General features: G+C 35.9%; 1 protein-coding gene across 8 annotated transcripts in view; it reads left to right on the top strand.

Moving 5' to 3' along the window:
• LOC120539266 (neurexin-2-like) overlaps positions 1-12,900 on the top strand; it is a 2,018,463-nt gene that overhangs the window by 468,236 nt on the left and 1,537,327 nt on the right. The gene's annotated exons all lie outside the window — the stretch shown is intronic.

The raw sequence follows: 12,900 nt of genomic DNA, 5'->3' as shown, positions 1-12,900 counted from the left end.
ATATATAATTAGTGCTTTCATGGTGAATACTCCTTTCAAAAGGATTTTTGAAATTAGAAAAACAATAGAGAAGCACAGAAAGAATCTCACATACCATATACTGTATAAAAAAGGCAAAAACTCCATTATATAGCATAATAAAACAGTGAGGGAGTGACCTTCCATCTTGTTGTTAAGAGTTAGCAATAATTGAACATGCAAGTAATATGAAAGAACATCAACACAATTGAGTATACCATTAATATTTTATTTATAGAAAAAAACTGAGTATGGTAATGTGTAGAATAAACTAGAAATTAAAAATGTTGACTGCACAATCATGTAAGTTGTATTCGTATTTCCCAATATGCCAGTGAACAGGGCAAACCAGGCTTTCCTATTCTAGGGATATAGCAGGAACTCCAGGTTGTATAATTCTCCTATTTGCTATGGGTCTGAAATAGGGTCTTTTCCAATGGTAGCACTTTAAGGCATCCTTAATAGATGACCATGTTACCTTAAATGGCTCTCCTAAATAGAAGTGGGTCTGCTCTGAGGTCTTTTCAGATTGTTAGATTCCTGCTCAGGACATGAAGAGTGAGCCCACCAATCTGTAGAAGAGGCTCCTTTCAGCCACTTGTACTGGTGATTTCATTCTGTGAATCACTTCTCATATATATTGAACATAGGTAAAGATAAGTATATAGACTAACCATTATGTTGAAGATCCTGAGATACTGTAGGTTCAGTATAACTGCCTCCATCCTATTACGTTTACAGAAGTAAGGCTACCACAGTAGCAATGTGTTCATAAAGAACAAAATTCCTCTAAACTTTTGTCTTATGAGCAAGACCTTGAGGAATGTAAACCCCAATACTTTATGCTACACAGAACAATCAACTGTCTTCCTAAAAGAGAACCCAGACCTCAGATTTAAAGAAACATATAATGTAATTCATATGACAATAATACAATCTGAAACTTAAAGCCAAAGGTTAATAAAATGTTTCTAAAGTTTGGTAGTGCCATAACAGAAGGTTTTGATGATCTCATCTAATTTTCTCTTAAGCTACCTGCTGTAGTAAAGCAGTCAGTTATGGGAGAAATGAATCATGAGTGTTTTCAGTCGAAGTGGTACAAAAATAAACTACAGCAGAGTACACCATATGTTAGTTAATGACAGTTTATGGTTTGACTTGCCATCAAAGTTACTGACTGTCGTGGTGTGAAATTTTGTATATGAGCTGCTAAATATTTTGCATGTCTTTATTTGTAACCTAGACATTAGTGTTATATATATGATATGAACAACAATGATTAGATGGTTAAGAACCCCGACTTTTACGACAGAGCTGGGTGAAGTGCCTAAAGCCAGTTTGGTATGTGATTCTTTGCAGGACTGTCTTAATCAACCCCCGAATGGAGGCCAACTACCTAGATGGCAAGCTTCACCTTAACAAATGGTATTGGAGACAGGTGTGAAACCATTGTGTAACACCAGAATTCTATTGATCTAAAGTTGCCTGAAGCCATTAAGTACCATGATGCCATATTGGCTGTAGGGTTTGGACAGGGAATCTATAAATTTGCTTACTTTACCCCTTCTTTATATCTCTTCTACCGTATGATGAAAGGAGTATCTCACACACCATGGACTGAAAAAGACCACACTGAGAACCACAACTCGGCAACGATATTGAGACAGTCATGTGGCCTGTTCTGAAGAAAGCTGACCACAAATGATGCCTTAACTAGAGACACTTTAAGTAACAAACAAGTCTGTGTGCCACCTGAAACTACACATCAGCATTTATCAGGTTGTATGGTTGCCAGTATTCACTTGTACTTTGCTCTCATTGTTATTATTTATGAATATTTTCAATAATACATTATTTAAAGTGTAACTTAACTACTGCTTGTCTTTTACTACACCTAATTGCCTGAGGTTATAAATGTAGAAGGGAATGTGGGGAAAATTATATACTACTGTACAATGAGTGATGGGTAGTAACGAGTTACATTTATTCCATTACATTTACCTGAGTAACTTTTTAAAAAAAAATTGTACTTATTAGAGTAGTTTTGCTGCACCATACTTTTTACTTTTACGCGAGTACATTTGTGAAGAAGAAACGCTACTCTTACTCAGATACATTGGGCAACACTCAAATCGTTACTTTTTTCCCATTAGACACGCTATATTTTTGCCAGAGAAAAGCCGCCATTGGATCTACTGCATGACTGTTTCACCAATCAGATGTAGCAATAATAATCACAAGACTCTGTTTCACCCATCAGACGTAGCAACAATAATTACAAGACTCAGTTTCACCAATTAGACATAGCAACAATAATCACATGGCTCTGTTTCACAAATCAGACGTAGCCATGCAGTCACATGACCACACACAAACTGTGGCAGCATAGCAGCACAAACTCCTCACAGACAGCGGACAGGGAAAGAAAGAATACAAATGAAACCTCAGTTTGCGAGCATAATTCTTTCTGGAAACGAGCTCGCAATCCAAAGCACTCGTATATCAAAGCGAATGTCCCCATAAGAAATAATGGAAACTCAGATGATTCGTTCCACAACCCAAAACTATTTATATAATAATGATTAGTACAAAATGTAAAGTAAAAATACATAAAACAAATTAACCTGCACTTTACGTTTGTAAAGAATCATGGCTGGTGTGAGTTACTAAACTCTTATGGAATTTCACACAACGGGACGACATGCAGAAGAACGTCCCGAAGCAACTGCAGGCAATCTAAAAAGATCGCAGTCGTGCTATAAGCACCTGCCGTTGATGGATGACACAGGGAACATTATAAAAGCGCAGGGCACGGTATTACTTGGCCACTAACCTGGGCATGACCATGCCTGACTGCTCTGTCTGTGTATAGAAGAGTGGCAGATCCCGCTACAATAAATAACCGTGTTGTTCCTGGTGTCGCTAAAGTATTGAGACTCACCTTCGTGGTTTGGGGTGCAAGACGGGGACTCACACGTCACAGCACACACATGTGGTCACAATGCTGTAGTAAACAGCATAGACTCGTATGGATGTTGAATATATGAGTAAGGCACGCTGACTGAAAATTACCCACAATCCCGCAGAGAGAGAGAGAAGAACCATCAGCTCAGTTGTGATCACGTGACGCTCGGCAAATAAAACGTATACGGACTACTCGTATTGCAAGACCTAACTTATTTATCAAGTCAAAATTTATTCAATGTGCAATGAGCAATCTGCCAGCTTAGACAAACAAATTAATGAATAATAAGGCAATAGAAAATAATTTTCGAGATGTTCAAAAAATAAGGGTGCTTTTCCTGTTATGATATGTCAGTCAGAGACCCAAGAAAATTAATATAGGAAGAATACAATTAGCCCCTTGACAAATGTGGTCATCACAGGAGGCAGAAGCAATGCCACCATCTGCATCCACATTACCAAAGTTATTCAAATTGTAAATGTAACATATGTACCTCTTATTGTATTTTGTCTTGGCCAATCATTTCTTCACAGGTATTATACTAGAAGAATAACATAATTCAATTCGACTTAACCAAGTGCAATACAAGAAAACTTAGATATTGTACATAATTAAGTCAAGTTTATTGTCTTATGTGTGTATGTACATACAGTACTACAATGAAATTCACACTTGCATGTCTGCATGAACCGCTGACAATAAATACTTCCCATAATCCTCTTTTGAGGAAAGGTTTGGTCAAAAGAGTTTTCCAAATAAAAAAAACATACAAATGTAGATATGAATATGAGGGTAAAAAGCACAAATTCAGCATTAGGATGGTTGGTATAGAAGTTTACAAAATTGGTGATACTGCCCTACAAGAAGAAGACTGAAAACTGTTTACAATTTATATTCACACAACATTCTTATAGTTTAAACAGTTCGCAGAACCAAATGATAAGTTAAAAATACTATTGCATTTGTGGTGGTAGAATACAAGTCATTGTAAACTAAAGTATGTCCTAATGGTATACACCTGGGAAATGAAATGCAAGTAATTGTTTTATTAAACTAACTATGATGACTTACTCTGACAATCAACAAACAGAGTGAACTTGACCCTCTACATTCTTTAACAGAGAAGACCATGTAAAGACAAAATATTTGGAGTTCTTAAACACTTTGATATAGTTGATACAGAAGATGTCTTTCAGTTTCACAAAGCATTATGCACTCAAGGACTCACATGTAAATTAATCAGAAGGGTATTCACACAAAGGGTCATTTAAAACTGGAGCAAACTACCAAGTCAGCTAGTTGAAGCAAATGCCCCTGACGACTTAAGAAGGGAGAAGTTGAAACAACTTCATTATTGAATAACCAGAAAGTAATCGATTGAATGGTTTCCTCTTATTTTGTACAATAAAATGCAATTCTTTTGTTTCAGGTTTCTTTGAATATTCCTTTATTTTAGGGCACTCATTTTAAGCTCCACAGCTAGACCTGATAAGCATGAGGTTGTATCTTTAACCTGCTGTGCATGTAGCACAAACTTGTTAAAAGTACTAGTCTCTTAAATTCCTTTAGGTATACAACTCAAATGATACAGAATTTGGTATTTTAAAGATAAATGTCTGTTGCATGGGATTACGTTGTTTTGAAGTCTCATTGAAGACTGTCCCTGGTTGAATGTTACCAAGAGCCTGTTGGGATTATTTTTTTCCTGTACATGTTGCACAGTATTGAGTGACCTTTCCTTTTTTCTGCCCTTATGCTTGATCTTAACTGCTTGCTGACACATCTCTTCCCTTTTTTCTCTTTGTTTTTTAGCAACATTTAAGAGTTACTTTTTCCCTTGTGGCCTATCCAGCTACTTCGGTATATTTTTCACAGTGGATATGTTCAGTATTGGAAAATATAAAATAGGAAGGGAGTATTTTTTTCTTATCAGCTCATGACTAGTTAGCTTTGGGAAACCAGGGGAAATGGTAGACACAAAGAAAAAATAAACCAATTAAAGGTTATTTACTCTAGGTTGCCCATAAAATGAACCTGCCACAGTATCCGTTGCTCTCTAAACTCTAAGTTTAAGTATGATTCATTAGTTCATATACAGTAGATTACAGTTAAAACCAGGGAACATTTGCTAATTATCCAGCTCATTTCTGCAGAGGATGCTAGAAAACACAGGATGTTTCCCAAAGGGGGCCGTTCTATGCATGAGCAATAAAATATTTAGGGTAGTTATCAAGCATCTGGGCAGATGTTCAAAATTGGCACATGCAAGAGCAAACAGAGATAAACTGGCCTGACTGAGATTTCATTCATCGAGAGCAGAATGTGTTCACTTCTTATCCTCTTCAGATTAGTTCTCATGGTCTGGCAGGCATGACAGTTATGCAACCTGCTTTGTGACTTGCTCTAGGCTATTTCCTTCCACCAAAATGGACCTTGCTTTTGAAGGAGGATTGATGTTTAGAAAAGGCTTCTTTCTAACTGATGAGAGACAATTGCATTCCAGCAATAAATTTCTGTCTGTGCAGTATAGTTTTCAGCTTTAGACTCCATATGTGTGAAAACCTGCATGCTGCTGTGCAGTGAACAGCTCAAGATTTAACTTTTAACTTTAATTTGTATTGTTGCTTGGTGCATTTTATCTTAGATTTGTATTTAAAATTACTAAAGTGTTACAGTATAACTCTTTATAAAATATTTTGTGTTACCCATGTCCTGAAGGACATGCAGCTATATATGAATTGATTTTGTTGCATTTTTAGTATTTCCTATGTATCATATTTTCATGTCACGTGCAAGCATACCATTTCTACTTAGTATTTTACAATCAGAAATGTAATAGCCTTAACACAAACTTCAAGGAATGCTAATAAAGACTATAGTCCAAGTTGCACATTTCCCAATATGTTCTCTATTACCTCTTGTCATTGAAAATGTCACACTTTAAATTTCTAACATATAATAATGCTATATAATTTAAGGAAAAATATGAAAATGTAACCTTCTGGAGCAGAACCCCAAATACAACACTCAGATATAATGAAATGTCCACCTACTCATTGCTGTCCATTGTCCACAGATGCAGGACTAATGTCATACATGAAACTGCTCCAGCCCTACCCTACTTATTTCTTTGATGCAACATTGAAACACAGCAAAAACGGTTCAAGCATGCATTAAAAAAACAGATGAAGGTAGTATGGCAAGGGTGATTTAGAATGGAGGTGCCACATTTTTTGTTTTCATTCCCCAGAACTATCACAGATAAAAGTTGCATGTATTAAAAAAGCAAGCATGCATAACCGCCCTGTCCAGCCAGGTAATTTTTGTTCAAAACTAGTTTTGTAACATTTACTTCAATGGAAATGACATTACAATTTAGGCTGCTGTACCATTTTCAATAAGCCACATCTAGTGCCTAACAACACTGGGCAAAACTAAATGTTTCATACATTTATTTATTTATTTTAAATGTAATCTGTCACAAATCTCCCAGAATCTGAATTCTGGCCACATTCCCTAGTAATTAAAACATTTTTGATGAGAATGGGGCATTCAGCCCAACAAGCCTGCCAGACCTATTTACCTAGAATCTCCAAAATAACATCAACTCAAGATTTGACGGCCCCTAAAGTCCTGCCCTCTGCCATACAACTTGGTATTTTATTCCATGTGTCTATGGTTCTTTTTGTGATGAAACACTTATACAATGCACAGCATTATTTATTTTTGTATATCCCAAAATGACACAAGAAGTACAGTAATGGGCTTTAACAGGCCTGAGACTCGACTCTCTAAGAAGACAAGGAAAAACTCCAAAAAAAAAAACTTTGCAAGGAAAAAAATGGTAGGTAGGTTGAGCATGCAGTGAGTGTCAAAAATGCGGGGCAGATACAATGCAATACACAGAACACAACACAAGTAATCCTCAATACAATATAATAGTGCAATATAAATATTACAGGTACAGAGCAGAATGCAACAGTAGATGATATCACCTAACATTTGTACAAAACTTACCCCTAACAAGTTTCCAACGCTGTCCTTCTTTTGTGCCAACACACAGTATACAATATGTGGTAAAATGGTAAGTATACATTTGATAAAATATAGCATTTGCATTTTAACTGTTCAAGATAAACTTTGTGCCCCTGGTGACTCTGAATTAAATCAAACAGGTTTTTAGAATGTATTCAGGTATAAATATTTAAGAATAATATGTTATTTAAATCTTAGCTGAAGTACTCTGTGATATTGCTTTTAATATTTTTTATTTGCACTATTGAACGCTGGGTAGTCATGCTGCCTCATGATTCCAGAGTTCCAGATTCAGTTCTTGCACTGAGAGGTTGACTATGTAGACTCTGCATGCATTCCTCATTTCTACTTGGCTTTTCACTGGAGGCAATCAGGTTTCTGACCACAACACCAACGATGTGGCTAGTTAGGTTGATTGTCAATTCCAAATTAGCACACATGCATATTTGTATGTGTGTGTGGGCATGAGTAGGGTCTTCAAAATGCTGGCACCCTAAACCAGTTCCCCTGAATTGGATTAAGAGGTTTGAGAACGAGATGAGGTCATCCTTAATTTCACAATTGTGGCAGAAGTTCTGCTCTTATCTGTTGTTCATGACTCACAGGTGATAAAAGATCCAAAATGGATTATATATAACACCACACAATCTTTTCTTTCAGGATATGACTAAAATAATCAAGCTATTTCATATACATACAGTATGCACTTCCTACATCTATTTCCTTTAGGATACCTTTCTTAGCTACATGTATGAGCTATCTGAAAAACCTGAATCAAATGACACCTTTCTTTCTTTTACCTATCGACCCTGAATCAATACTGATTGTATTATTTTTTTGTTTTAGCCTACAGTATTTTACTTAGAACAAAGCTACTGTTAGATTTTCATACTGACAAATGGTAAGCATTTTTCTGCCTTTCTCCGAAGTATTTCCATGCCAAACAACCTCATCTTAATATGATTAGCAGTGGTACTATTTAGAGGTCCTTAGATATTGCTGAGCTTGTGAGAGTGTTAGCCCAGCAACCTTATTTCTTGCCTTTGCTTGGTGGAGGAGCATGTAGTTGTCAATGATTTTTGGAGCTCCTGATAGGGTTACCCTTGACAAACTGGCTCAAGGAGAAGTGACATACATGTAACATCACAAAAGTAAACCTCACAGAAAACAAAATAAAAACCATACCTGGAGCTATGTTAATATGGGATGTTTGTTGCTTGGTTGAGGTTAGCCAGAAGAAACTATTTGTAGGCTGACCACCAGGCGAAGTGTTGACATTTAGTGCAATACCTTTTGAGTGACAGGCATGAGCACGCTAACATGTTTGATGTTTGCTTCAGTCATATCTGTACAACATTATTTGAAACTCTGGTTTCTCTAGCTTTGTTAAATTACGCTACAAGCTACCTTTGTAGAATACTGCATTTTGGTAACTGTAGGGATCATTTTTGATCAATTTCTTATTTCTGTTAACCTTTCAATTACCCTCTTATTCTGTACTTTCAATTTATAGTAGCATTCTTCTTCACACATACCCAACCAACAATCTAATGCACTGTTGGGAGGCTTCTGGAGCTTTGAAGGCCAGCACACATTGTTCTGTCCTTCCTTCTTTGTTAAAAGAAAGAAATGCCAGATTCATATCATATTTTTTCACAAGACACATCTGGCAAAAGAAGCACACAAGGAGTGTGAGAGAGAAAGAGCTTATATCCATATACAACATTTTCAAGAATGAATTAAAATGTAAAAGTTTTATATTGCATTTAAGGTATTTTATCTAACACTTTCTGAAATAGTTACATTTGTTTCAGTTTCAAAGAGAAACTGCACTCAGCTCTGGTACACAATAAAATAAAAGGTTCTGCACTTAAAGAATGCCACATGCAAGTATGGGATTTACTGCTTCTGTTCACAAATACATGTACGTCATTTTTTTATGTTTGTTTTCTTCCCTATTTTTTAAAAACATTTCATTTAGATAGATAGATAGATAGATAGATAGATAGATAGATAGATAGATAGATAGATAGATAGATAGATACTTTATTAATCCCAAGGGGAAATTAACAATTTAAATTCAATTTAAACATAAGGTGAAAGGAATGAGAAATTTTTCAGGTGGCTCTGGGCGCATGGCAGAAGTCAATAAACTTGATGGGATGGCCTAATCATGCAAACATCCACACTAATATTCTCCTTTCAATTTAACCTGAACATGTTTGGGAAAGCAGAGTACCTTGAGAGATCTCACAAGTGCATGGAAAGAACCTAAAAATGAAAGTGACTTAGCGGGTCTTTATAAATTTGAGTAGTACCAACTACAGTATTGCACTGCTATGCCCATCCATTTACAAATACATTTCCAAACCACTTTATATAATTATTTGAGAATCTGGAACGAGGCAGGGATGGCCAGCATATTGTAATGATCATTACACACTGGGCCAGTTTAAAGTCACCATTTAACTTAACAATCATGTCTATGGTATATGGGAGGATAAGTACACAGAGAAAAGCAAACACAAACAGAGGAAAAGCATGCATAGTTTATAGAGCACAGCCCAGAGCATGATTCAAAACCAGAACACTGATATCTGGGAGACTGAAAATCTAACTACTGTATTAATGTGCTGCCTTGTTGCAATTTATTATTAACAGAAGTGCCACACATTGCCAAATTAAAAGTAAATCATCTTCAGAGATATCTTTGTGTTTCTTTTTGGCTTACAAAATATGTCAAACAATACTCTTTAAATACTTTATAGCATATACAGTAGTTATTTTATCATTCAGAGTAATTATGTTTCAGCCAGGGTCCCTCTGTCCCCGGGTGTTTAGATTACTGTTTTATGTCCTTTTAGTTAATTTTTAAGTCTTTTATTCATTGGTATTTATGTTAATTATTTACATTGTAGTGTTTTTAAATTAGTTTTGTGTATTTAATTTCAATTTGTCTATGCTTCTTCTTTATGTTTCATTTATTTTGTGGGTGGTTCCCCAAGAGGCGGGGCCACCTTTCGATCTTCATCAGGTGTCTGCCTTCAACCCTCTAAAGCCTGAAGAAAATTACAGTCCATTGTGATTTATTGAATGCACTTGGTGGGTTTGGTGAGCTCTGTTGTGATAATTGTCTTCTCTGTGGATTTGTGTTTTGGGACTTTTTCAGTAGTGGATTGAATATTGTGTTAAGGCAACTACTTTTGAATTTTGCCTTCTTCATAGCTTCCTTGTTTCAGAGCATTTTTGTAAAAATATTTTTATGTGCCCCTCTTGCTTCAAGCCCGAGTTTGATGGATCCTTCTACTTGTGGGGCTTTTTGCTATAGTTTGTGGGACGTTGTGCTCTCTAGTTCATGACAGAAGTAATACTGTACCTACTCTAGAGTCAGAGGCAAACTGCTCTTCAGCATGTTAAAGATTTCATTTAGTAGAACCAAAAAAAGGTTTATTTTATGTACAGTATGTCTATTGTCGAATGTTGCCATTTATACTGAAGAAATTTACAAACATATTAGTTTGTTGAGAAATTAAGAAAACATTCACTTAGGTAAATATACACTTATGTAGTGTGTTGCTGTCACCTTTGTACATGTTTAAAAAATAAAGCACCCTGTTGGAATTTATTAATTTCATGAACCATTACAATAGATTTAAAAAAAGTATTTACACAATTTACATATGCATCTGTAAAGGATGCAGCTCCTAGGTGTTGACAAACAAAATGGCAGAAATAGAACAACATTTTTTGAAAATAATAAGCTTGAACCAGAGGAAAGTAGAAAATTTGGAAGTAACACAAAATCTTTACCCTCCACACCTTTCAGTCCCTTTTTACCCCTTACTTGTCTACTATCATAGCACCAAAGCACTCTGTCACTTTTTCCTCATTGTCTCTGCATATCTGCTTTCTTTTATAACTCTGCCAGTAATGAGCTTTAGACCATGTTCACAGTTAGCAGGGAGGAACATCTAGACCTACTGTCACTATCAGGTGGGTCCATAAAGTTTTAAGTATTCCAGCTGATTGTCTCCTTTGATAGTCATGAACACACTGTTCCTGGAGGCTTTCTTTCTTTAAGGAAGGAGGCCACCATGCGGAGTCTGCATCTCTTCCTTGTGATGCTTACCTAATGGCATGTATGATCATTGGGGAATAGTCCAGACATAATTTTTTTTACACTGGAACCTTGCTATCACTCTTCAGATTCTCTTTAATAATGACAAGAGTTGCTGCCTTTTTCAGTCAAACATACTGTACTTTCAAAGTTGCATTCTGATTGTATCTGAACTGCACCTTTCCTTTGCTAGCATGCCCTCCGTGGCAAGCTCTTACTTAATATAACCATGAGTACAATGTTTTCTATTATTAAAGAAGTGCAAATCTGCTTTACATAGGTTGACATTTTATTAGATGACCTGGACTTTCTAATTCTAAGTGAAAGCCAAACTAAAAAAGTCAAAAATAAAGGAAAACTTTCTCAGTAGTGTTCTCAGTAAACTCAAATTCTAATGCTACTTTTCTATTAGTGCCCCCCAAACTCCCCCACGTTCCAGGCACAACTGGTGCCTATTTATATGCAGAACCTATTCCAACCTAAGAATGCTTCACCTTTATGATCACTAATTTACTTTCTGCAATACCATCACTCACTAGACTGTTTTGTTTTATGTGCTGTTTACAAACACTTGTTTTAGTCATTCAGATAGGATTTATTTTCTGCAATACTAATTTATTTTGTAAAATGGGAGCAATAAAGGTACATACAGAACAGTAAAGAAAGATGTGTTTTGCCCTTTTTATACATTGATCAAGACAGAATGTGCAGAGTTTTCTATTAAATAAAATATAATTATGTATTTTAATTCATTCTTGTTCATCATAGACCGGCAAATGTTGCTTGTTACTATTACTACAATTATAGATTTCAGCATAAGTTGGAAATTCCATTTGTTAATAAAGTGCTGCATATTTAAGTGAATATCAAAAAAGTATAAAGGGGCATTCTGTGAAGCATAAAGCAACATCAAAAAAATAAAACATCAAATATGATAAGTAGCACCATAATTATTTCCTCTGTATTTACTATATTGTTAACTGCACAATTTTGTATAATTTGTGTGTATCATTATAAATGTGTGAGAAATGTCTTACATAGCTATCTTACCTGCAATGTGCACCTAGAAGCAGACTTTCAGCCTTGTTCTGGTACTTTGCAGTTATTTTTACAGCTCTTTGAACTTCTACTGGGCACAAATCACTCATCTCAGAGCTGCTGACAATGAAGAAGCAGCTTTCTGGTCTGGTGATTTAATACCAAATACATTGTTCTATGTACCCCATATTACTCAAAAAGATCAAAATGGTTATGATTTTTACACTTGGATTTAACTTCATGGGTGACAGATATTTAGCAAAAAAAAATTTTTCCCCCAAGTGAAAAATATAAACAGCCAAAAGAGAGACACATACAAAGAAACAAGATACCAGTGATGGTGCGAGGTTCAGCAACAACAGAGCCGGTGACAATTACCTATTATATCACTTATATAATAAGGTGTGGAAAGTCAATATATGGAGAGAGGGAGGGAGAATGAAGCTGCCTAATGCTCTCAAGAACTAGCCTGCTGGCAAGATGCGCCCAAGGTCTGGCAGCACTTATGCAACAAAGGACAGATGTACTGTAGGTAGGGCTTGAAAGGGGTCAGAGAGAGGCAGTGAGAGACATGCAAATAGTCATCTATCATCATTATTGTACATGTTACAGGCTACAGCCATCTATTTCAGTATGTCATCTCACTTTTCAAGTGGTGTCACAAAAGGAGACATTCCAAGAGTTAAAGAAACGCCCTGAAAAACAGGTGGGTAAACTCTTGTACGCT

The sequence above is a fragment of the Polypterus senegalus genome, chromosome 11, assembly GCF_016835505.1.
Source record: "Polypterus senegalus isolate Bchr_013 chromosome 11, ASM1683550v1, whole genome shotgun sequence".
NCBI lineage: Eukaryota > Metazoa > Chordata > Cladistia > Polypteriformes > Polypteridae > Polypterus > Polypterus senegalus.
This window is presented reverse-complemented; position numbering and strand designations above follow the sequence as displayed.